Source organism: Pogoniulus pusillus, chromosome 24 (assembly GCF_015220805.1).
Source record: "Pogoniulus pusillus isolate bPogPus1 chromosome 24, bPogPus1.pri, whole genome shotgun sequence".
NCBI classification, from domain to species: Eukaryota; Metazoa; Chordata; class Aves; order Piciformes; family Lybiidae; genus Pogoniulus; species Pogoniulus pusillus.
This window is the reverse complement of record NC_087287.1, coordinates 6,732,501-6,758,582: the sequence shown is the minus strand read 5'-3', so window position 1 is coordinate 6,758,582 and position 26,082 is coordinate 6,732,501. Positions and strand designations below refer to the sequence as shown.

Here is a 26,082-nt window from a genome sequence, read left to right as displayed (position 1 = left end):
ATTCTATGATTCTGTGTTCTACAGGGACACAGCCACACTGTTCCATGCCTCCAATCACCTACTCCTGTGCTGCAGCTTCCATCCATTGCTCCTGGTCCTATCCCAGGGAGCAAGTGAGCAGAGCCTGTCCCCAGAAGTCCCTGAGCTACAAAACCTCTAGAGCTGGGAGTCTCCACTGAAGACTCACTTGTCCTCTGCTTTCAAACTGCCCCCCCCTGCATTTGCTGTGGGTCAAAGGCTCAGAGTGGACATTCCCAGAGTGGCCACAACTCCTTATTCCCCATCCCTTTCCCAGCCAGCGTTATTCATGGCGTTCTGTCTCGTGTAGCTCTGTTTACAAATCCTCCCGGCTGACTCTGAGCTCCTTAACACATCTCCCTCTTCAAAACACGATATACTCTATTTTAGAGAAGGTTAAGAGCTCTCACAGGTGGAAACTGCCAGGAATAGCTCCCTGTTACTCACTCCTCCGAGTCTACGCACGGGTGTGACAACGTAAGAGAACCCTCCGTGGTAAATCAGATCACAGCTTTTGACAGTCGCTGTTTTAAGAAGCATTCAAGCCATAGCTGGAGCTTGGCAGGGAAGACTTTCCCTTTCTAATAACAGGCTTTGGAAATTTTACAGAGTCCCAGCAAGGTGGGGGTTGGAAGGAACCACTGGAGATCAGCCAGTCCAAGCCCCCTGCTAAAGCAGAGGCACCCACAGCAGCTTGCCCAGGATCACAATGGCCAGGGGGAACTGGAATCTCTCCAGAGAAGAGACTCTACAACCTCTCTGGGCAGCTTGCTCCAGGGTTCCAGCACCCTCACACCAAACCATTTTCTCCTCCTGTTGGTATGGAACCTCTTGGGTCCCAGTTTGTGCCCACTGCCCCTGTCCACAACCTCTCTGCACAACCCTGGCTCCAGCACCCTCACACCAAAGAAGTTATTTCTCCTGTTCAGGTGGAACCTCCTGGGTTCCAGTTTGTGCCCACTGGCCCTTATCCACAACCTCTCTGGCTCCAGCACCCTCACACCAAAGGTGTGGAGCTGGGGTTATTTAGCCTGGAGAAGAGGAGGCTCAGGGCAGAGCTCATTGCTGTCTACAACTACCTGAAGAGAGGCTGTAGCCAGGTGGGGCTGGGCTCTTCTCCCAGGCAACCAGCAACAGAACAAGGGGACACAGTCTCAAGTTGTGCCAGGGGAGGTCTAGGCTGGATGTTTGCACAGGGCTGGGTGCTAGGTTGGACTGGATGAGCTTGGAGGTCTCTTCCAACCTGCTTGATCCTATGATTCTAAGAAGTAATTTCTCCTGTTCACCTCCTGGGTTCCAGTTTGTGTCCACTGCTCCTTGTCCTGTCTGGGCACCACTGCTGAAAATGTGGCCCCATCCTCTTACCTCCCACAGGACCACAGGCTCACAGGATATTAGGGGTTGGAAAGGACCCAACGAGATCATCGAACCCAACCCCCCTGCCAGGGCAGGACAATACAATCTAAGACAGATCACAGAGGAACACATCCAGACAGGCCTTGAAAAGCTCCAGAGAAGACTTCACAACCTCTCTGGGAGCCTGTTCCAGTGCTCTGTGACCCTTACAGTAAAGAAGCTCCCCCTTGTGTTGAGGCGGAACCTCCTGTGCTGCAGCTGCCACCCATTGCTCCTTGTCCTAACCCAGGGAGCAAGTAACCATGGCACTATGTGATCTTGCCCATCATCAAGAGACAGACAGAGCCAGGTGCCAAAACCAGGCAAGCATCAAATGCATCAAGGGTTTGGAGGACCACATGGGACCATTAGATGTGCTATTTGCCCTGATGCTGGCTCTGGTGTCCTTTTCCAGGGATAAATAGTGCTGCTTCCTAGCCCTTGTGCCCATTTCCAGGGATAAATAGTGCTGCTTCCTAGCCCTTGTGCCCATTTCCAGGGATAAATAGTGCTGCTTCCTAGCCTTTGTGCCCATTTCCAGGGATAAATAGTGCTGCTTCCTAGCCCTTGTGCCCATTTCCAGGGATAAATAGTGCTGCTTCCTAGCCCTTGTGCCCATTTCCAGGGGTAACTAATGCTGCTTCCTAGCCTTTGTGCCCATTTCCAGGGGTAACTAATGCTGCTTCCTAGCCTTTGTGCCCATTTCCAGGGGTAACTAGTGCTGCTTTCTAGCCTTTGTGCCCATTTCCAGGGGTAAATAGTGCTGCTTCCTAGCCTTTGTGCCCATTTCCAGGGGTAAATAGTGCTGCTTCCCAGCCCTTGTGCCCATTTCCAGAGGTAATTAATGCTGCTTCCTAGCCTTTGTGCCCATTTCCAGGGGTAAATAGTGCTGCTTCCCAGCCCTTGTGCCCATTTCCAGAGGTAAATAGTGCTGCTTCCTAGCCTTTGTGCCCATTTCCAGGGGTAAATAGTGCTGCTTCCTAGCCTTTGTGCCCATTTCCAGGGGTAAATAGTGCTGCTTCCCAGCCCTTGTGCCCATTTCCAGAGGTAAATAGTGCTGCTTCCTAGCCCTTGTGACCTTTTCCAGGGGTAACTAATCCTACTCCCTAGCAACTTCCCCCAGCTTTGCAGTGTATTTTCTCCTGTGCTGGGTTCTCAGTGGGACATGGGACACCTGCTAAATCCTAAAAAAATGGATCCATTCAGGGCAAAAAGGCTGAGGGAGAAGAGAATGGTTGGTAGATATCAGGCGAGCCAGCTGCAGTGTTGATGCTCAGGGGAGGCTGCCAAATAGCTGCTGAGGGATGGGACAGTGGTGTGGCACTCATTTCTCCTTCAGCAGAGCTGGCAAAAGGAGACAGAACATATCCAGGCATGCACTTGAGGGCTTCCAGGATTCATTGGCCCTGACATCTTCTGCCAGAAATAGAGGGAGACATGCTGTAAAACACATGGCTATCAAAAGGCCATGGCTCTACCACCTCAGCTCCTCTCCTTTCCACTGCCCTCTCCTCTGCCAGAGACCTATTCCCACTTCCTGGCTGATGCTGAGGAGGCATCCACATGCCTTCTCAAACCACAACCAAAAGTGGATGCAATCAAAGCAACCAAGTGGCAGAAGAAATAAGGAGGCCCATTTCACGTGGCAGATCAGGTCCTGTAAGTGCAGTAGCTTCTTTAGCCATTCAAGATAATCCCATTTCAGGCTCTGGCACATTTTACTTGCACAACTCTCTATTTACACTAGTGGGACTTGCAGCCCTGTGATCACAGAAACATCCAGGTTGGAAAAGCCCCTCAGGATCACAAAGTCCAACCTTTAACCTTACTCAAGATTCACCTTAAACCATATCCTTAAGCACCACATCCAAATGACCCTTAAATACATCCAAGCTGGCTGACTCCACCACCTCCCTGGGCAGCTCATTCCAGTCTCTGACCACTCTCTCTACAAAAAACTTCTTCCTAATGTCCAATCTAAACCTCCCCAGTCTCAGCTTGAGGCCATTCCCCCTTGTTCTGTTACCAGTTACCTGTGAGAAGAGACCAGCAGCAGCCTGGTGAACACACAACATATGCCTCCTAAAGACCTTTTGGGTGGGTGGGCAAGGGACCAGTCAGCGGGGAAAGAAAGAGATGCTGGGGTCACTTTGTACATTGCTTGCTCAGTGAAGACCACAGGGGGCTGCAGGAGAGCTCCCCAACCTCATGAGAACATAAATGACCAAACATCCAAGCAGTGAAGCATTTTGGGTCTGACAGTAGCCAGTATCACACAATCACAGAACATGAAGGGTTGGAAGGGACCTTAAAAGATCATTTAGTCCAAGCTCACAGCCAGGGCAGCTGGGGGCATAGAGAAGAATGTAAAGAACAGGGTATGGACAGACACTTAGCTCTTAAGAAATAGTGAAGGGACCAAGAAGAAATGGATGTCCATGTCCCTGGTAGAGATCAGGCCTCCTCCCACCCTGCACACACAATAAAAGTTACCCAGGGAGATGTACCCAGTAGCGGCGAAGAAAAAGTTATAAATGACTTGGAGCCCAGCTCCAGCTAACCACAGGGCAAGACATTTCAGCTAGTCTGTGCCTCAGCTCCCACCATGGCACAGAGATGTTGCATCACCGTGGGGCAGAGACAATACAACCATGACATGGCTGGAAAGTGCTGAGGTGCGAGGGACGAGGACCAGACAGGCCAAGTGCGGATGGGTAGGCTGCAGGGGTGTCCCCTTTCAGTTACTTTCCCTTTGGCATCTGGATTTTGGTCCCAGTGACATGGAAGCTTTGCAGAAAGCATTGTTCACAAAGCAAATAACTTCTGATTGCCACCCATTGTACATTATTTATTCTTCTTTGCTTGCTCTTTCTTCTCTTTAAGAAAGATAAAACCAGGCAAGAGGCGGATGCAAAACCTGCAGCATCCAGTCAAAGTGAGTGAATCATTTCTGCACTCCATTTGTCATTCAGTGGTGGGACTTGATGATCTTAAAGGTCTTTACCAACTGACACAAGGCTGAAACTTGTCTGGAGGAATGATTCCATCAGATGTTGGTGGGTAAAGTCAGGAAGTTCCTCAAAGCACTTGTGCATGTAAAGGGAAAAGACATCTAAGACAGGATCCTCCCTCCCATCATAAATTCATCCAGCTGTAAAAATCACACATGATGAAGTCTGGAGTCTGATCAGAGTCTGAGCTCTCCATACACAGCTCATTGAATAGAATCACAGAATGTCAGGGGCTGGAAGGGACCTTGAAAGATCATCTAGTCCAGCCCCTCTGCCAGAGCAGGATCACCTAGAGCAGATCACACTGGCATGCATGCAGGCAGGTTTTGAATATGTCCAGAGAGGGAGACTCCACAACCTCCCTGGGCAGCCTGTACCAGTGCTCTGTCACCCCCACAGTGAAAAAATTCTTCCTCAGTGGGCAACGAGAGTTGGTTGCTGTATGTAGGAGGGAAAAGAGGATTTGTCATCCTTCCTGCCTGACTTGATAGATCCAGGGATGTTATTGGGCCTGGGGAGATTTAGGTTGGATATTAGGAAAAAAAATTCTTTCCTGCAAGAGTGGTCAGGGATTGGAACAGGCTGCCCAGGGAGATGGTGGAGTTTCCATCCCTGGAGGTGTTCAAAAACATGTGGACATGGCACCTAGGGGCCTGGTTGAATGGCCACAGTGGTGTCAGGTTGATGGTTGGACTCACTGAGGTCTTTTCCAACCAAAGCAATTCTATCATGGCATGATTCCACTCAAGCACCTTACACTAAAACATAATAGCCAGAGCATATGGAGTGATCACCAGACCCTTCTCAAATCACTAAGTAAGGAGGCAAAGGGAGCAGTGCTGCCAAGTGAGGAGCTGAGGCACACACAGAGGTTCAGGGCTTTCAGCAAAGTCCAAGGGAGCGTTGCAGGTTGCACGCCCAGCGATGGGAGCACTGACCACAAGTGCCCTACATCCACCTAGAACATTTCTGGAGGGGCTGCTGGGTCTACAGACCTCTGCTGGCCTTTCCTCTCCATGGGAAAGCATCATGACTAAATAAAGACAGAGATTTGCTTTTGATGGAGAAAACAGAGCCATAAACACCTTGCTCATAGATGGGATCAGACGGCCAGAAGAGCTAAACCATTCTCTAAACTGCAACCAATCTGCGTCACTCTGAGACCCTTCTCCCCAAAGTAGAAGGGGCACTAGATTAAATTCATCCAGGTATTAGGGGAATCTCAGCTCTGCTATAGATAAACCCAAACATCACTCTCTGGTTTTAGGTAGACTATTCTAAGCCCTCCTAAGCCAGCGTGCCTCAGCATCCCAAAATGCATCCTCTCTGCTGAGCATGCCAGGGTGAGCAAGCCAACTTTGTGGTGGACTGTGCAGGGGAGGACTAGAGCCAAGACCCCCTGAAAACAACCAGACAATAGTTTCTCTGTCTGCAGCTACAACACTCAAGCTCTGAACTTGTGCCTTTGTTGAAGATGCTGTGGACAACCTCAGTGTGTTTGGCTCAACGCAGATGGATTAAAAGGAGTCTGAAGGTTGGGATGGAGAAGGTCAGACAGTCTAGAGAGGTCTTCCTGGCTTCAAAGCCTATGTTCTTATAGGAAATGTGTATGAAGAAACTTAAAAGAACAGACTGGTGCCTGTTCCATCTCTCTCGATGGGATATGCTCAGACAAAGACAGTATTAGCCTCTGCTGGATGCTTTCACGTGCATTGGTTCCTGAATCTGCCCCATGATTCAGGCTGCCTGAGCACATAAAGCAGCGTCTGTGGAAGAGGGTAGAGTTATGGCTACCCTGACAGGAACCTTTACATTGTGTACTTCTCAGAAGCTGAAGTTTGCATCACTTTTTGCTACCCTGTTGAGGATTAATCCTCTATGCATTCTGGAACAATATGAGACCCCATCAGGCAACGTTAACTTCGTGCTGGAGTTTTTCTGGCATCAGATGCTGCATGCTCTAATCTATTTGCAAATCAAAAGCCAACGCTTTGCACACTCCACTGAAAAGCCAGAGGCAGCCTGCCCCACTAGAAAGGTCACCAGATTAGGGCTCCAGGGAACTCTTCGAAGTTTTGCCACTGATTTACTGCTCAGTCTTGGCCAAGCCATTTCTTTTCTTTGTGCCTCTAAGTTTTCCTCCCATTCTTTGTTTGCAATTCAGGCTGCAAGTTCTTTAGGGCAGGAGCAGCCCTCTCGATATGCGCTGGTCCTCTGCCTTGTGCAGCAGCCTCTCCCCCTACCCTATCCTAGCTGGACAACACTTACTAGATGCTACTGCAAGACAAACAACCTCCACAGTGGAAAAGAGTCTAGCTTTCACTGCCAGGACCTTCAGTCTCTCTTGCCTCCTTAGCATAAAGCCTTTCAGAAGAGGCACCAGGTACCCAACGAGCGAGCCAGCTCCCAGTCAAAGGGTTAAAACAACTAAGTCCATTTTAGATAAAGAGGAGAAAGGTGTAAGAGGAACTCAGCTCATATGGCAAACTAGGTACTAGTTAATCAATAGTACTCAAAGGTGAAGGCCATGCAGAGGAGCCAGGAATCATTGCACAAGTTAAGCAAAGTTTAGCAAGCCCTGATAAAGCAAAGCTTTAACTATTTTCTGTGAAAAGTTTCACCTTTCCTCTAACCTAGTGCTGGAACAGGCACCACATAGCCCCATCTTCTCTCTGACTGACTCATGCACTACAGGGTTCAGTGGAAGTTCTGAGACCAACCCATGGACAATACCTCTTTATTGCCCTGACAGTTCATATACTGCTTGTTACGTACAATTCTCCTATTCACTGGACTCTTGATCCAAACTCTTCTGGTAAAAGGGCTTGTGGGCAGTTTACTTTCTGTCCAATGACTTCATTGCAAAGGATTTTTCTTCTCTGTTGAGCTTGCCATGTGCAAGCTTTCCTTCCTCTTGTTTCCCTCCTCTTGTTTCCCAGTTTCTGGAAATAATTTGTGGTTTGGAAATGGAAATGCCCTTATAGGCTTCAAAGAGCTTCAAGCCTGCCATACCAGATCAGCTCATTGGATCCATTCAATCAGCTCTTGGCTTTCCAGCCATGACCAATACCTGGTACTGCAGAAGACAGCATGACTTCAGAGTGGCAATAGTGACACTGCAGCTTTAGACAGAGGCACTTCTCTGAGTAGGTGAAGAGCTCCTAAAGCATCCTTCCCACTTCCACCCTGAAGTGCCCCAGATTTTCTGGGAGAGTTTCTCAAGGATTCAACTAGAGGGCAGAGACAACCCCCCCCTGCTACAAGCACAGAGAGACTTACGGGGGACAAAGTACATCAACACGTATCAGAAGAGGGCTTCCCAAAACAGAGTGTGCACAACAAACACAGCTCAACCCCTTCCAGGACTGCCTTGGCTCGCTTCCCCCGTTCAAAGAAGTTGGCAGGCAAACCTTTATTGTAAGAGACAGAACAGAAGCCGGAGGGGAGGTACCAAAATCTGGGGATAATTCACAAAATCCTGGCCTGTGGTGGAGAAGGAAGCTGGTGTTATGTGGCTATCATTTGTGCTCCTCCTGTTATTGCTGCTAGACTGAAACAAGCACCGTAGCAATGATCACATCGCATCTTCAGCTGACATCTTGCCTGGTTGCTTTTAAAGGAGTGGGAAGAAAGTACAAGCCAGGACTTTTGGGGTTTTTTTTTGGCTTGCCTCTTCATGTCAAGGTGGCCTTGTGCTTCACAGATATCCCATGTACTGCAGCAGGACTATTTATTCAACTGAGTGCAATTTAGCATTTCAAAGACACCAGAATGGGTCTCTTAAAAGCCTGCCATTTCCCCCCAAAGAGCACCACCAGCCCTCTCCATGGCTGGTGACTCCATATACTCATAGAATGGTTTAGGCTGGAAGGGACCTCAAAGCTCAGCCAGTTCCAATTCCCTGCCATAGGCAGGGACATCTCCCACTAGAACAGGTCGCTCGAGGCCTCATTCAGCCTGGCCTTGAACACCTCCATGGGGGGAGCAGCCACAACCTCCCTGGGCAACCTGTGCCAGTGCTTCACCACCCTCACTGGAAAGAACTTCTTCCTAACACCTAGTTGAAATCTCCCCCCTGCCAGTTCAAACCCATTCCTCCTCATCCTGTCATTACAAGACCTTGTAAATAGTTCCTCCCCAGCCTTTCTGTAGGCCCTCTTCAGATACTGGAAGGCCACTATAAGGTCTCCTGGAAGCCTTCCTCATGCCTCATCTTTTCCCATGGCCAACAAGAAGTGGCACAGCCACAGAGTTGGACTTTGCTCTCCACCTCTGAAGACGCAGCAGAGAACCATCAGGCAACCTGCACTCACCTCAGTCTGACGAACCAGGCTCGCGTGTCCATCTGTGATGGGTGCAGGTAGGCAAGGACATCACTCTTGGGATGAGGGAAACTTCAACCAGAGGACATCTGCAAGAGGAAATGGAGGGATGTACGGTGTTACATTGCCACCTTGTGGAGAGCTCCCACTGGAGAGGAGTGAAGAAAGATGGCTGACTAACGAGTAGTGTGACGCAAGCTGTTGTATGCCCATGGCTGGCTAAGTGCTGTGCCCGTGCTGTGACTGGATGGGCCACCACACACTGCTGTCCTTTCTTCACCAAGGCCTGGAGCATGGCAGAGCTCATTGCTGTCTACGACTACCTGAAGGGAGGCTGTAGCCAGGTGGAGTTGGTTTGTTCTGACAGGCAACCAGCAACAGAAGAAGGGGACACAGTCTCAAACTGTGCCAGTGGAGGTCTAGGCTGGATGTTAGGAGGAAGTTGTTGGCAGAGAGAGTGATTGGCATTGGAATGGGCTGCCCAGGGAGGTGGTGGAGTTGGTGTTCATGAAGGCATTCAAGCAAAGATTGGATAAGGCACTTAGTGCCATGGTCTGGTTGATTGGCCAGGGCTGGGTGCTAGGTTGGCCTGGATGAGCTTGGAGGTCTCTTCCAACCTGCTTGATTCTATGATTCTATGATCTGTGCAAGGCCTGGAGGTCCTATGCATGGGCAACATCAACCCACTGTTTCAGTGGCTGGATTTGCAGACTCAGTGTTAAGATTTTGCACGTTTGTATTTGCCACCAATGTGAAACAAGAGCCTGGCCTTAGACTCATTCAGGTTGGAAAAGACCTTTCAGATTATTGAGTCCATGATGCCAGCTTTCTGGGGGTAGAAGTCTGTTACACCACACATATTTGTATTGCATATTTTGCATATATGCAAATACTGCATATTTGTATTTGCCACCAATGTGAAACAAGAGCCTGGCCTTAGACTCATTCAGGTTGGAAAAGACCTTTCAGATTATTGAGCCCATGATGTCAGCCTTCTGGGAGTAGAGGTCTGTGTTACCACCATTGCCACTACCTCTTGCAGTGCTGCTACCCACAAGAGAAGAGCCTTATCTGAGGCTCCACAAGCTCCATGAGAGACTTGCAGGAAAATGTATTTCCTGTTGTTAAGTGGAGAAGAAGCCTCTGGTGGCAATGCTTTTTATATTAGTGGTGTCCCCAGAGAGGTTCAAACATACAAACCCAGAGCATGCTCCTCCCGTTGGTGTGATGGAGTGCTGTGCTGACAGGCTGGAAGAGAACTGCTGACAAGTGCTACCATGTGGACTCTCGCAGCCATGCCACGTATTGATCTCCATCTGGCGATGATGTGCACCACTCTCCCTCTCCCAGCGATCCGCAGGCTGAGTTCTTCGGAGGGAAAAGGATGAACATTGTCTGTCAGCCAGCAGCAGAGGAGGTGTGTGACTGGAGGGAGGGGCCCTTACGACAGGAAAACAAACGGGCACAAAGGGCAAGCACAGGTTTGTGCCCTAAGGCCCCTAGCAAGAGGAATTAAAGATGATGGAGGTTGTGGTTGCTCCCTCCCTGGAGGTGTTCAAGGCCAGGTTGGGTGAGGCCTTGAGCAACCTGTTCTAGTGGGAGGTGTCCCTGCCTATGGCAGGGGGTTGGAACTGGATGATCCTTGAGGTCCCTTGCAACCTAAACCATTCTATCTCCAAAGAAGATGATTTCGTAGAACCAACCAGGTTGGAAGAGACCTCCAAGCTCATCCAGTCCAACCTAGCATTCAGCCCTGGCCAATCAACCAGACCATGGCACTAAGTGCCTCAGCCAGGCTTGGCTTCAACAACCTCCATGGACAGCGACTCCACCTCCCAGGGCAGCCCATTCCAATGCCAATCACTCTCTCTGACAACAACTTCCTCCCAATATCCAGCCTAGACCTCCCCTGGCACAGCTTGAGACTGTGTCCCCTTACTCTGTTGCTGCTTGCCTGGCAGAAGAGACCAACCCCACCTGGCTACAGCCTCCCTGCAGGCAGCTGCAGACAGCAATGAGCTCTGCCCTGAGCCTCCTCTTCTGCAAGCTGCACATCCCCAGCTCCCTCAGCCTCTCCTCACAGGGCTGTGCTCCAGGTCCCTCACCAGCTTTGTTGCCCTTCTCTGGACACCTTCCAGCACCTCAACATCTCTCTTGAATTGAGGGGCCCAGAACTGGACACAGCACTCAAGGAGTGGCCTGACCAGTGCTGAGCACAGGGACAGAATAACCTCCCTTGTCCTACTGGCCACACTGCTCCTGAGCCAGGCCAGGATGCCATTGGCTCTCTTGGCCACCTGGGCACACTGCTGACTCATGTTCAGCTACTCTCTACCAGCACCCCCAGGTCCCTCTCTGCCTGGCTGCTCTCAGCCACTCTGTCCCCAGCCTGTAGTGCTGCTTGGGGTTGTTGTGGCCAAAGTGTAGAACCCTGCACTTGGCCTTGTTCAGTCTCATCCCATTGGCCTCTGCCCACCCATCCAGCCTGGCAAGGTCCCTTCTGCAGGGCTCTCCTACCCTCCAACAGATCCACATCTGCTCCTAGCTTGGTGTCATCTGCAAACTTACTGATGCTGGACTCACTATGATTCTATAAACCCTGAGCAGATGGGTTCCAAGTGAAACCCATGACACACTGGTAACTGCCACCTGTGCACCAGAGAATTGTTTCAGCTGGAAAAGCCCTCTAAGATCACTGAGTCCAACCATCACGTTGGAGATCAGTAACGGCTCTGGAGAAGGTAGAAAACATCTGGCAGCGATTTGAGGCAGCAAGCTGCCCTCCCAGGTTGCCTACTGCCAGCCCATCCTCCATTGAGTATTGGGAAATAAACAAATAAGCAAACCCTTCAGATATGGGGACTGTGGCAAATCCTACTCACAAGTATCTGAAGTGTGGGCTGAAATTTCCAAGACCTTGAGAGAGAGGAACAGTCTTTGATTTCAAGGAAACTTGACACCTCCTCAAAGAAGCGGTCACATTCTTTGAAACACAAGATATGGACAGTTACAGAGATGCTGGCCAACAACAACAGGACATGAATGCCAACATCTCCTGGTGGGAATAAAGGCAGTCAATTTGAGCTCCAGAGGTTTGTGATGGGACTCTTGCTAAACCCCAGTTGCCAGTAAATTCGACATCTCTCTCAGAAACAGACCTATAGAGATGTGAAGTGGCTCTGGTTCTCAGGAGGAGCACAGACTGGCACTTCTCTTTGGGCAAAGGTCTGTCTGGATAAAGGCAATGGCATCAGCAGAGCATGTTTGTTTTTCTCCAAGGCATATAATTTGATATCTCAGGAGACCTGAGTTAAGAAACAAATACTTTGCACTGTGTGGAAAGAGCAAGACCTGGATTAGGCTTACCAAGATGTGTTTTGAAGGCAGCTCTCAAAGTGGAGTTACTAATGGGGCATCATGATAAATGGGGCCATTGCTAGCAAGATGCTTCAGAAGACTGCTTGTCAGGCCAGTAAAGTTTAGCATTCTAAACAATAACCTAGATAACACAAAACCTGTGATAGTGGGATTTGCAGAGAGAGTATAAGTTATAGAGTTAGATAATGGCTGGGCTTGATGGTCTTTAAAGTCTTCTGCAACCCACATGATTCTATGACTCTAAGTTACTGAGATAGTAAAGGAGAAAGAGGATAGGCTGGATTAAGGGCTACAAGAACTAGCAGCTAAGAGCCTAGCTGGCCTAGGCTTCCTCTACAGGCAGTGAAGAAAAGATGGCACCATCAGGGAGAACAGTCTGGCTGAAGGTTGAAGGGCAGGTTATGGCATCCTGAGGTGCATCAAGAAAAGTATGCTGAGCCTGGGGAGGTTCTTCTCCCCCTCTACTCTGCCCTAGTGAGACCACACCTGGAATACTCTGTCCAGTTTTGGGCTCCCCAGTTCAAGACAGATAGGGACCTGTAGGACACAGTCCAGCAGAGAGCCATGAGGATGACTGAGGGACTTGAGCATCTCCCCTATGAAGAGACACTGAGCCCTGGGGCTGTTTAGTCTGGAGAAGAGAAGGTTGAGAGGAGATCTGACCAATGTTTATAAATATCTGAGGGGTGGGTGTCAAGTGGCTGGGGCTAAGCTCTTTTCAGTGGTCAGCAGCAATAAGACAAGGAGCAACAGCTACAAACTGGAGCAGAGAAGGTTTCACCTCAACATGGGGAGAAACTTCTTTCCAGTGAGGGTGACAGAGCCCTAGAGCAGGCTGCCCAGAGAAGTTGTGGAGTTTCCTTCTCTGGAGACTTTCCAAACCTGCCTGGATGTGTTCCTGTGGGAACTACCCTGGGTGATCCTGCCTTGGCAGAGGGGTCGGACTCAATGATCTGAGACAGGGGTTGTAACTAGATGATCCTTGTGGTCCCTTCCAATCGTGACTGATTCTATGACCTTCTGTGCTGGCATCCTCAGTTCAGGAAGGATGCAGACATCTTAAAGAGCTCAGACTAAAGCCACAAAACCGATCTTGAAAGGGCAAACAAGCCTTGCCATGCGATGAGCCTAACCTCCACTCCTCTGTGATGTCAAAATGTGAGTTGGTTTTTTAGTAGTAGGCACTTGCACATGGAAAAGATGCCTTTGACATCGCCTGCCACAACAAGCTCCTGGCTAAGCTGGCAGCTCATGGCTTGGAGAGATTCACTCTGATATGGGTCAAGAACTGGCTGGATGGCTGGGCCCAGAGAGTGGTCGTGAATGGTGCCATATCCAGCTGGCAGCTGTCACTGGTGGTGTGCCCCAGGGATCAGTGCTGGGCCCGGTCCTGTTCAATATCTTTACTGATGATCTGGACGTGGGCACTGAGTCCAGCATCAGTAAGTTTGCAGATGATACCAAGCTAAAATCAGGTGTAGATCTGTTAGAGGGTAGGAGAGCCCTGCAGAGGGACATGGTCTAGTTGATTGGACAGGGCTGGGTGATAGGTTGGACTGGATGACCTTGGAGGTCCCTTCCAAGCTGGTTGATTCTGTGATTCTCACAGACCTCTTGAGACTTCCAGCCCGAGCCACAGGATTCAGAGAGAATCCAGGCTGTGGTTAGACAAACACGACTGTGAAGCAGGATGTGATTGCCTCACAGTTTAATATCAGAGATCTGATGGAACCTCAAACCATTTGGAGCTTGATACAAATGGCCACTTTAGCACTCTGACACATATGGCTACCTGGGGGTACTTAGGTTTAACAGCATGTGCTTGGACAGTTATTGCAGAGCAGCTGATGCATGGTACCTCATCAGATGAAGGTAACCTCTTCCTGGATCAATATGCCTCATAAAACATTCAATCCAGAGCAGCTCCTGCAGAAATAAAACCCCAACCATCTGCAAATTAACTACATCCAAGGAGAAAAACACAGAGACTCAGGCTCACCACAGTCTAGTCTTACCTCAGGATCAAATTAAAAGAAGAATTGAGGGGACATTAGGAAATAAATAAACACAAACCCCACCTGAACCAGTGGCATCCTGGCTTGGATCAGGAACAGTGCTGCCAGCAGGACAAGGGAGGTTTCTCTTCCCCTGGACTCAGCACTGGGCAGACCACACCTTGAGTGTCCAGTTCTGGGCTCCTCAATTCAAGAGAGATGTTGAGGTGCTTGAACATGTCCAGAGAAGGGCAAAAAAGCTGGGGAGGGGCCTGGAGCACAGCCCTGTGAGGAGAGGCTAAGGGAGCTGGGGGTGTGCAGCCTGCAGAAGCAGGGCTGCAGGGCTCAGGGCAGATCTCATTGCTGTCTGCAGCTCCCTGAAGGGAGGCTGTAGCCAGGTGGGGTTGGGCTCTTCTCCCAGGCACCCAGCAACAGAAGAAGGGAACAGAGTCTCAGGTTTGCCAGGGCAGGTTCAAAGCTGGATGTTGGGAAGAAGTTCTTCCCAGAGTGAGTGACTGGCATTTGAATGGGCTGCCCTGGGAGGTGGTGGAGTCACTGTCCCTGGAGGTGTTCAAGCCATGCCTGGATGAGGCACTTAGTGCCATGGTCTAGTTGATTGTCTAGGGCTGGGTGCAAGGCTGGACTGGATGAGCTTGGAGGTCTCTTCCAATCTGTCTGATTCTATGACTATGACTCTATGACTCTTCCTCCACAGCTGAGCCTCCAGCTTTTTTTTTTGTTGTTTTTTTTTAAGCTAATCTCTACAAAATAGTTCCACATTCACCACTCAGAAATCTGTGCAAATCCACAAGTTGACCATGTGAGGACAACACAAAATAAATGGAATTGAATACCAAGATGACACAGAGGAGATTGTACTTGAGAATATTATTCATGTCCATATTTAATTCATTCATTATGTTCCTTCTCCTTTATTTTTTTCCCTTATTTTCCTTTTCTTTCCCTCTCCTCCTCCCCCTCCATCAATTTATATGGAGCTGCAACACATTTTCCAGCCTGCTGTGCTGGAAGGCTGCAGTGTCAAGGGACTTTGCAGTTAAATGTAAGACCTTGTTGTCATATTGTGCACTGGGCCTTTGTCCTCAGGAAACCGACAGCTCCAAGTTAGATAACAACTGGTAAATCATCACATCTTTGCTCAGCGTTTGCAAAGGCAGGTGGGGGGCGGGGAGCAGGAAGGAGGTTTCTTTAGAGAAGGAAAAGAAACTAACTCCCTCCTCCCAAGGGATTAAGAACCTCTCTGGCCACCCATCTTTGAAGTCTCCTCTTAAATCTTTGTCTTCCCTGATACTGCTATTTCTTGGCCGGCTCTTTGAGTTGGGAAGAAGATATCCATCTGAGGGCTCTCAGCAGGGTGTGAAGGGCAGAGGAGATGCGGATCAGAAAGAGGAAAAGATGGTTTTTTGGTGAAAGGTGGAGCAATGCAGAAGCCAATTTCGTTTTCTGCTTCAGCAAGGACCATTCAGCATTCTCCAAGGGTTAACCTTGCCTGGAAAGCCCATGGGAGGAAGCCTACACCGGTTGGTCGCAAGGACCGGATAAGATGACTTCATACAACATGTTTTCTTTTCTAGCTCTGATTCCTATGATTTTGTAACAAGCCAACCTTGAATCAGCTAGTGAAAATTCCCTTCCCTCTTCTCCAACTCTCCTCTAAATTCACCCTTGCACCTCTGGAATGATCTGAAGTTTTACATCCCACTCCAGCAAGCAGAGAACAGTTTTGGCTTCTCGCCCCTGCCCAGGAGTCAGCGCTGCACTCCTCGCACCTCTGCTTCAGCCCTAAGCAGTTTCTACCTCAACCCAGCTGAGGTTCCACTGGTAATGCTTTATTCTTATTTTTATGTGGCTGTGTATGAGGTAATAGAGTCCCATGGTGGCATGTTGATGCATGAAAAAGAGAAAAACAAAATACTTAATCCCAGCCAGATGAAAGGAAGGAAAAAACCAAAACAACTACCCTGAGTTCCCCCTACACTCTTGCTTGGTAAATTTTCTTCTGAAAGCAGCTGTTGGACATATGGCTTTAAAAAGTGAAGTTGTGTTCACTACTCTTAGATAGGCCAAGGGCCTCATCCTGTTTGTTCTTTCTTGGTTTGGAAAACTACAGTGACAACTGGATGGGAGTCACCACTCTGCACATTGAGAACTTCACAGCAAAAAACACACTGCAGTGACAGAGGCTCTGCTGCAGATCACAGAAGCACAGAACCACTTTGCCTGGAGGTGACCTTTAAGCTCATCAAGTCCAATTGTTAACCCAACGCTGCCAGGTCATCACTAAACTAAGTCCCTCAGCACCACATCTACACAGCATTTAAATCCCTTCAGGGATGAGGACTCCACCACTGCCCTGGGCAACCCCAGCCAGGGCTTGACAACCCTTTTTGGGAAGGAATTGTTCCTCATGTCCAACCTAAACCTGCCTCGGTGAAATGTGAAGCCATTTCCATTTGTCTTATCACTTGTACATTGGGAGAAGAGATCAATCCTCCTCTTGTTTCCAGCCTCCTTTCAGGGAGCTACAGAGAGCAATGAGGTCTCCCCTCAGCCTCCTTTTCTCCAGGCTGAATAATCCCAGTTTCCTCAGCGCTTCCTCACAAGATAGCAGTCTGGGTTGGAAGCAAATTAGGATGGGAAGGAGAGGCAAGTCTGACCAGGGCTTTTCCAATTGCATTTTCTGCTCTTGAAATGTCCACAGGTTTTACTTGTGGGTGGTAGGTGCTCAGTGAGAACAAAACTTTCTGTCACCCTAAAAAATGATGTTACCCTCTGAGACCAGTGGGATTTTTCTTTCTCAGTATCTCTGATGTATTTTTGTTTCCACTGAAGAGGAGAGAACTGATAAACTTCCAAACACTTTGAGCCATCAGATTCTAGTGAGATTAGCTGCAATACTTTAAATCCCAAGACCAAAGCAGAACATCCTGGAATTACTGAAATAATCTCACCAGGGTCCCAGGCACAGTCAGTCTCTGTTCTCTGCCCTTTTCATGCACTTACTCAAGGTCCTTATCATCTTCATACCTTCCTGCTATTCCTACTCATCCTCCTACCAGCCCCATTTCTTCTCCAAACAAACATCTCCCTCCACATCTTCTCTTGGCCTTCTCCTTAACAGTTGCCCACAATTTTGGTTGTAGGAAAAATTAACCCAAACCACTCATAAAAGCACCAACAGCTACCCACTCTTGTAGGCTGCCCTGATTCCCACCCCAGTGTCTGTGATTCACCCAGTGAGGTCACCAACTACTCGAGGCAGAGATATCAGACCCATTTGTACCCTCAACACACCATACAATCAAGCAGGTTGGAAGAGACCTCCAAGATCATCCAGTCCTATCTAGCACCCAGCCCTGTCCAATCAACCACCCTTATGGCACCCAGGAGGGTGCAAGGTGCTTGCCTCAGGGGTAAGGATCCCTTAGATTCATATTTCTAGTGACCACAGGAAGGTGAGCCTTAGAATCACAGAATTGTCAGGGCTGGAAGGGACCACAAGGATCATCTAGTTCTAACCCCCCTGCCATGGGCAGGAACACCTCACACTAGATCAGGTTGCTCAGAGGCTCATCCAGCCTGGCCTTAAAGACCTCCAGGGATGAGGCTTCCACCACTACCCTGGGCAACCATGGTGAAGAACTTCTTCCTAACATCCGACCTGAATTTACCCACTTCTGGTTTTGTTCCATTCCTCCAAGTCCTATCACTACCTGACAGCCTAAGAAGTCCCTCCCCTGCTTTCTTGTAGCCCTGTTCACTCACTGTAAGGCCACAATAAGGTCTCCTCAGAGACTTCTCTTCTCCAGATTGAACAGCCCCAAATTCTCTCAGTCTGTCCTCACAGCAGAGCAGCTCCAGCCCTCTGATCATCCTTGTGGCCTTTCTCTGGACATGTTCCAGCATGTCAAGATCTTTCTTGTAATAGAGGCTCCATAACTGGACACAGTACTCAACGTGGAGTCTCATCAGAGTGAAGCAGAGGAGGAGAATCACCTCCTTTTCCCATCTCCTGGTAACAGTAAAATAAGGGGACTGAGAAGAGAGAAGAATTTCCCCTCCTTACCGCAGAGGTTGGACCTTAGGAGGCTGCTTCCAACCCAGACTGCTCTATGATTCTATGATGAACTTCAGTTCTTGTGAGAAGGAGAGAAGGTGACCCTATCACTGGTTCTGGCTCCAAGTCCCTTTCTGAACATGGTGCATCTTCTCTCCCTTTCTAGCCTTTTCAGGGCAAGAGCTGTCTGTTATTTTGTGCTTGCATGTCATCTGCACTCCCCAAAAGGCAGCGCTGGGCCAGCAAATTGACATTAGCACAGTACTAACATTCATCATGGAGACAGGAGGAACACAGAGCAGGAGAGGGAACAAAGGCTGCACAGATAGCACGTGTCTGGGGGATGAAGAATGGAAAAGGGTGGAGAAGAATGGAAAAGGGACAGCAGAAAACTCAGTCAGGATCTGTTTGCACAGTGTCACGCAGGGATGAGGTCTCTGCATGCCCAGCCAACAGCAACTGCTATCCTCCACGGAGAGAGGACACCTGGTAGGATGGAAGAATATGGATTGGAGATCTCTAGGGCTTTCTCTGCTCACAGGCCTTTTTCAGTTGCAAGATATGTCTTATTTACTGGCTGCTGGAATCCAACAGACACTGAACTGAGCCATTCCACACCCTTGTGTTCATTATATTTCCATGCTCTATTTGCAAAGCTCTCTCCTAACTATGCAGAAAGATACTACAAATCACTTGGAGAATGTATGTTAGGACACAAGACCTGTTTCTAAATGATACTTGAAGTTCATCCTCAGTACTACTAATCAGGCTATTCTCTTGCCTGCATGCTCCCACAGAGCAAGCACAGAGCACACCTGATCAGGGAATCTTGTTGACCCTTTAACTGACCCACGTACAGTTCACTGGCCAAAAGTCAAAGGCAAAGCAATACAAACATTACCCAGGATCAGGCTGCTTAAAAGCTTTGTGAAAGGAGTGTGTTTTGCAGGAAGCACTGGAAAGATGAGATTGAGGTTGTTTGGCGCGCGAGGGATTTGCTCCAAAGCCTTCTGAAGCTGCTGGGATAACTTCGGTTGATTCCAGCGGGGTTTGGATCAGAACAAAGGAGGAAAGAACTGGCAGCAGGCGTAGAGGGCAATGTGAAAGAAGGCAGAAAAGAAAAGCACCTCAAAATGAGGTACAGTGAGGAAAGTCATGGCCATTGTGAACACGGGTTATGGATCAAAAAGGGGTGTCCAGTCTGGGGAGGTTCTTCTCCCCCTCTGCTCTGTCCTGGTGAGACCACACCTGGAATTCTCCGTCCAGTTTTGGGCTCCCCAGTTCAAGAGAGACAGGGACCTGATGCAGACAGTCCACTGGAGAGCCATGAGGATGACTGAAGGACTCGAGCATCTCCCCTATAAAGAGAGACTGAGACCTGGGGCTGTTTAGTCTGGAGAAGAGAAGGCTGAGAGGAGATCTGACCAATGTCTACAAATATCTGAGGGGTGGGTGTCAAGTAGCTGGGGCCAAGCTCTTTTCAGTGGTCAGCAGCAGTAAGACAAGGAGCAACAGCTACAAACTGGAACAGAGAAGGTTTCACCTCAACATGAGGAGAAACTTCTTTCCAGTGAGGGCGACAGAGCCCTGGAGCAGGCTGCCCAGAAAGGTTGTGGAGTCTCCTCCTCTGAAGACTTCCAAAACCCACCTGGATGCATTCCTGTGGGAACTACCTTGGGAGACCCTGTTTTGGCAGAAGGCTTGGACTCGATGATCTCTGGAGGTCCCTTCCAACCTCTGAAGTTCTGTGATCTACTGCTCAAACGGTTTGTAGTGGTGAAAGGTCCAAGAGCCAAACCTTCTCCATCACCATGATTCATACAGTTAGGCTACAATTCCTCAACCAAAAAGATAAACCCCCCATGGCATCTCCTGTGCCTGTGAGGTGGTGTCTCTGCTCAGGCAGCCAGCGTGTGCTCGCTGTTGTGATTTGCTTCTATCCCTCTACTCCCACACATTTAACACAGACCACTGCCATCAGATGCCAACAGCTGTAGCTCATCAGCCTATGGTCCTGTCTGATGAGGTGCTTTCCAGATCAGAACATGCCAATCTGCCCAACCTAAGACTTTTGATGGGGGGCTGGGGTGTGTGTGTGAAGGAGGAAGAGGAGGAGAGAGTTCAACCAACTCCTTCCAGTTTTAAACCCCACTTTAGTTTTTAAATTTAAACCCCTGTCAATAAGAGCTTACAAAACCCACAACAACCCAAACCACTACCACAAAGAAGTTGTCAATATTGAAAGCAAACTTTTGAGCTGATGTTTGTGGGGGGGGGATCAAAACCGAGACTCAGAACTTTTCATTTTGCAGGAAAAATATAAATAACTTGGAAATTTCATGAGGTTCAACAAGACCACGTGCAGTGTCCTGCACCTGGGTCGAGGCGATGCCAAGCACAAATCCAGGCTGGGCAGTGACTGGCTGGAGAGCAGCCCTGAGCAGAGGGACTCAGGAGTGCTGCTGGACGAGAGGTTCCACAGGAGCCAGCAGCATGCACTTGCAGCCCAGAAAGCCAAGCAGAGCCTGGGCTGCAGCAGAAGAAGTGTGGCCAGCAGGGATAGGGAGGTGATTCTCCCCCTCTACTCCACTCTGGTGAGACCCCACCTGGAGTACTGCAGCCAGTTCTGGAGTCCCTATTACAAGAGGGATGTGGAGATGCTGGAGTGTGTCCAGAGCGGGGCCAGGAGGATGCTCAGAGGGCTGCAGCAACTCTGCTGTGAGCACAGACTGAAAAAGTTGGGGCTGTTCAGTCTGGAGAAGAGGAGGCTCCCAGGTGACCTTCTTGTGGCCTTCCAGGATCTGAAAGAGGTCTACAAAAATCTGGGACTTTTCAGGCTCTCAGGGAGTGACAGGACTAGGGGGGAATGGAGCGAAGCGAGAGGTGGGGAGGTTCAGACTGGATGTGAGGAGGAAGTTCTGCACCACGAGAGTGGTGAGAGCCTGGAATGGGTTGCTCAGGGAGGTGGTTGAGGCCACGTCCCTGGAGATGTTTAAAGCCAGGCTGGCTGAGGCTGTGGTCAGCCTGATCTAGGGTAAGGTGTCCCTGCCCATGACAGGGGAGTTGGAACTAGATGATCCTTGTGGTCCTTTCCAACCCTGACCGATTCCATGATTCTATGAAATTCTGGTTGTTGGCCAAAGTTTTAAGCCCAGGTTTGACTGAAAAAAAAAATAAAAAAGGCAAAAAAAAAAAGACTAAAATGCTGAAAATGTTCACAGGACAGAAAAGCTGTTTCCTGCCAACTCTATATTGGCTTACAGTTCTGACGCATGCAAGCTGGATCTGAATTAGCAGATTAGGCCCAGATCCAAAAAGAGACCCAGGCACTTAAAGTGGGCCTGAGGTATGCGAGTCCCAGACAAAGGTCCTCAGTCCCTGCAAACCACCGAGCGCTCACAATGAGGAATTCTGCTCTGGAGCCCATTCCCAGAGCGCCTCGGCTCGGAGCGGCGCTTCCCTGCCCGCCGCCCGCCTTCACCTCCAGCCAGACCTTCCCAGGCTCCCCCCGGAGCGTGCCCATGGAGGGCCCTTCAGACGTGTGATGGCAGCTCCACTTGCTTCCAAAGCACAAAGAGAGGAAGAGGTGGTTCCACCTTATCGTGCAGCAGCTCGGCGCTCGCAGCACACACCCAGGCAGAGCTGGTTGCTCTCTCCCGCCTGCTGCGAGGTCTTGGCCCCGCGTCACGGAGGGTGCCCCAGCTGGGGCCTTCCCTCTCCGTCCTCCTGCGCTTCAGCTGCCTGCACCAGAGACGCTCTTGGCCCTGGCTTCCCCTGACAAGCTTTGTTTAAATACCCAATCTCCTTATTTTCAACATGTGAGTATCTAAAGCACTGTCAGAGAGAAAACAGACCCAAAGCCATATGTTTCCTCCGCTCCTGAGGAGATTTGGGATGGAAGACTTCTTTCTCCTTGCCCTCGGCATCGCTTTTCGCACACCTCTGCAACCAGCGCTGCTCGTCCTACCTCCTGCCTTTACCCAGGTGTTGTAAGAGGGGCTGGGCAGGTCAGGATGAAGCCCTTTAGATCTCAACAAGTCTGGCGCCCTCCAACAGACGCGGGGTGGGCTGGGGTCTCCATCGCTCCCGCTGCCTGGCCTCGGAGGCGTGCAGCCCCACCGTGCAAGCTGTTCCTGCCTGCGCCTATACCGAGCAGGGAATTAGGCTTCCTTGTTTACATCTCCTCTTTTCCTTTTTATCTCCCCCCACAACCTCCTCCCTTTCCTCCCCTCCTCCTTTCCATCCAGAACGCGTCTCAAAAACAAGTGCCTGCGCCGGAGCTGCCGCCGAACTGCAGTTTCCTTGGAGAAAGGTTGGTCCTCTTTAACTGGAAGCCTTTCCGAAACGTATAGCACAGGAATTTCATAAACTGCTCAGAGAAAAACATTCCATACATTCCCCTCTCATCCAGAGACACCCGTGTGTGGTCTCCAACAAGGTCAGGTTTGGGGCTACGTAACGGGGACAAAGATTCCAGAGCTCGCAAAACAACAGATACCACAGAGCAGGGGATGGGGCTGGGAAGCAGGGAGGGAGGGGTGGGTGGGTGAAAAAGGACCTCGTGATTCCCATTGCTGGAGGTTGGGAGACCACCGGAAAGGCCACAGACAGTAAACACTGTGCGTGATCCCAGGGAGGAAAATCCCAGTGAGAACCTCCCTCCTGCGTATCTGCTGAGAGAGTGACATCAGGCACTGCAGTGCTAAGGAGTGGAGATAAAGAAGGAGGAAATAAATAAATAGGAGGGTAAATAAAAAAAGGAGGGGGGAGGGGAGAGGGAGGGAGGGAAAGAGCAAAACAAAGAGGCCTGTTGAATTCATCAAAGAAAGGTGGAGGTCATAGAATCATAGAATCAACCAGGTTGGAAGAGAGCTCCAAGCTCATCCAGTCCAACCTAGCACCCAGCCCTGTCCAGTCAACCAGACCACAGCACTAAGTGCCTCATCCAGGCTTTGCTTGAAGACCTCCAGGGACGGTGACTCCACCACCTCCCTGGGCAGCCCATTCCAATGCCAATCACTCTCTGCCAACAACTTCCTAACAACATCCAGCCTAGACCTCCCCTGGCACAACTTCAGACTGTGTCCCCTTGTGGAAGAACATCCTTTAGGGGTAGATTGGCTGCCTAGTGCAAAGCCTGAACCTACTTATTGGGTAGGTTTAGACATGAGGAGTTTTTTTTTCTCCAGCAGGAGTGGTCAGGCACTGGAATGAGCTGCCCAGGGAGGCGGTGGAGTCACCCACCCTGGATGTGTTTAAAAGTCGTTTTGGATGTGGTGCTTGGGGATATAGTTTAGGGTGCACCTTGCAGGACAGGGTTAATGGTTGGACTTGGTGATCCTGAGGGTCACAGAATAGCAGAGTTAACCAGGTTGGAAAAGACCTCTAGGATCATGGAGTTCAACCTATCACCTAACACCTCCTAATTAACTAAACTATAGCACTAAGTGCCTCATTCACTCTCCTTTTAAACACCTCCAGGGATGGTGACTCCACCACCTCCCTGGGCAGCCCATTCCAATGCCAATCACTCTTTCTGGGAAGAACTTCTTCCCAACATCCAGCCTTGAACCTGCCCTGGCACAGCTTGAGACTGTGTCCCCTTGTTCTGTTGCTGGTTGCCTGGCAGAAAAGATCAACTCCAGTTGGCTACAGCCTCCCTTCAGGTAGTTGTAGAGAGCAATGAGGTCTGCCCTGAGTCTCCTCTTCTGTAAGCTGCACACCCCCAGCTCCCTCAGCCTGTCCTCACAGGGCTGTGTTCCAGGCATCTCACCAACTTTGTTGCCTTTCTCTGGAAGCACCTCAACATCTTTCTTAAACTGATTGGCCCAGAACTGGACACAGCACTCAAGGTGTAGCCTAACCAGTGCTGAGTACACAGGCAGAAGCACTTCCCTGGTGCTGCTGGCCACACTATTCCTGATCCAGGCCAGGATGTCACTGGCCCTCTTGCCCACCTGAGCACACTGCTGGCTCATGTTCAGTAAGCTGTCGACCAGCACCCCCAGGTCCCTCTCTGCCTGGCTGCTCTCCAGCCACTCTGTCCCCAGGCCTTTTTCCAGCCTGAAGGTTTCTGTGCTTTCAGTGCAAGCGGTGAGTAGCCAGACAGGGAGACGATTACAGATGGATAGCAGGGCGGGAAGAGCACCTTGGTTTTCAGGTTGCCTCCTCCCTGTTTTAAAAGCAGGCAGCGCTGGTGTGTTTGCCAGCCCTGCCATCCCCTGGGGAACTGAAGCTCTAGGAATCTCTGCACATCTTCAGTTTACACTGTTTGCAGACACCGTAACGCTATTTCCACACTGAGTCCTCTGAAACATGCCAAAGGCACCATTCCTAATCCACTGCCATGGACATGACTCACGGCAGGTCTTAAAACAAAATCATCCAAAGCGAGGGGGGGAAGGCAAAAAAAGCATCAGGGGAAGAGTGTCTTGGAGAAAGTCCTCCTCTAGTACCTGATGAAATGTCACAAGATGTGTTTTATTGCACAATTTTCCACTGAAGTCGACATGCTAGAATTGATTTCTGAGTTGGGATCAGCTGCAGACAGCTCGCAGGGGATGTTCTAAGAAAGTCACGTCAATAAATAAGCCCCAACTGGAAACCTGCTTTTCGTGGAAACTGGAAAGCAAGCCCACACCAGCACCATCACTCATGTTTTGCCCCCCCTTCCCCTGCCTTAGCTTGTGTCACTATACACATCAGCATGGCTTGTGCAGGCTGCACAGCGTGGGTGTTTCATGGTGGTGGGGTGGTATTGTTGTTAGAGCTCACTGATGGACACACCAACTGCAGAGTTCTCCCACTGCAACCTTTTGACAGGGTCACAGAAACATCCAGGCTGGAAAAGCCCTTCAGGATCACCAAATCCAACCTGTAACCCTACTCTACAAGATTCACCTTCAACCATATCCCTAAGCACCACATCCAGGGTGGGTGACTCCACCACCTCCCTGGGCAGCTCATTTTGTCCTGCTCCTCACATCACTTGTGTAATTAAGCAAATCTTTCACCCTCAGCACTCATTGGTATGTTAGAGACACTCACACCTAGCCCACACATCACAGGCTGTCAGGGGTTGGAAGGGACCCAAAGACATTGAGTCCAGCCACCCTGCCAGGGCAGGACCATAATCTAGCTCAGGTCACAGAGGAATGCATCCAGACAGGCCTTGAAAGTCTCTGGAGGAGACTCCACAACCTCTCTGGGGAGCCTGTTCCAGTGCTCTGTGACCCTTACAGTCCCCCTTGCGTTGAGGTGGAACCTCCTGTGCTGCAGCTTACACCCATTATGCCTTGCTTGGACTTAGCTCCACTCACAAGCAGGGTGAAAAATAAGCTCTAGTCGGAGCTGTCACATATTGAGTCACCTTTACAGAAGTATCACTTTGCAAGAAACACACCACAATCAGTACCCTGTCTAGATGTCTGAAGAAAGCCACGAGGAATGAACAAGAAAAAGCAGACAAGAGATGTCCACTCAAAATACTACAGCTGCTGAACCCTTTAAATCTGGGATCCTGGGAGAAGAAGTGGTGCAAGGACTAATTACAAATACCAGACTTGGATGAGCAGACTGTCTCCTAGATAAAGCACTGGCTGGACAGGAGGGCCCAGAGAGTGGTGGTCAATGGAGTTAAACCCAGTTGGTACCCAGGCACTGGTGGTGCTCCTCAGACATCTGTGCTGGGACCACTTCTTTTTAACACAATTATTGGCAACCTTGGTTCAGGCATACAGAGTGTCAGCAGTAAGTTTGCAGATGATACCAAGTTAGGCGGCAGTGTTGATTTGAATCAGGGTAGAGAGGCTCTTCAGAGGGACTTGGAAGGGCTGGATCAATGAGGCAGCATTAATGGGATGAGTTTCAACAAGCCCAAATGGCAG

The 26,082-nt window shown here is 49.8% G+C and overlaps 1 long non-coding RNA gene across 3 annotated transcripts in view; it reads right to left on the bottom strand.

Moving 5' to 3' along the window:
• The window catches only part of LOC135186306 (uncharacterized), a 65,090-nt gene that overhangs the window by 17,013 nt on the left and 21,995 nt on the right, over window positions 1-26,082 (bottom strand). Inside the window, exons 2-4 of one of the 3 annotated variants that reach the window (XR_010306816.1) lie at window positions 13,983-14,050; window positions 9,947-10,114; window positions 8,738-8,835 (exon numbers count right to left, since the gene is read on the bottom strand). This is a non-coding gene — a long non-coding RNA (uncharacterized LOC135186306). The remainder of the gene's footprint in view (window positions 1-8,737; window positions 8,836-9,946; window positions 10,115-13,982; window positions 14,051-26,082) is intronic. The other 2 variants (XR_010306817.1, XR_010306818.1) reach the window with 2 other exon arrangements.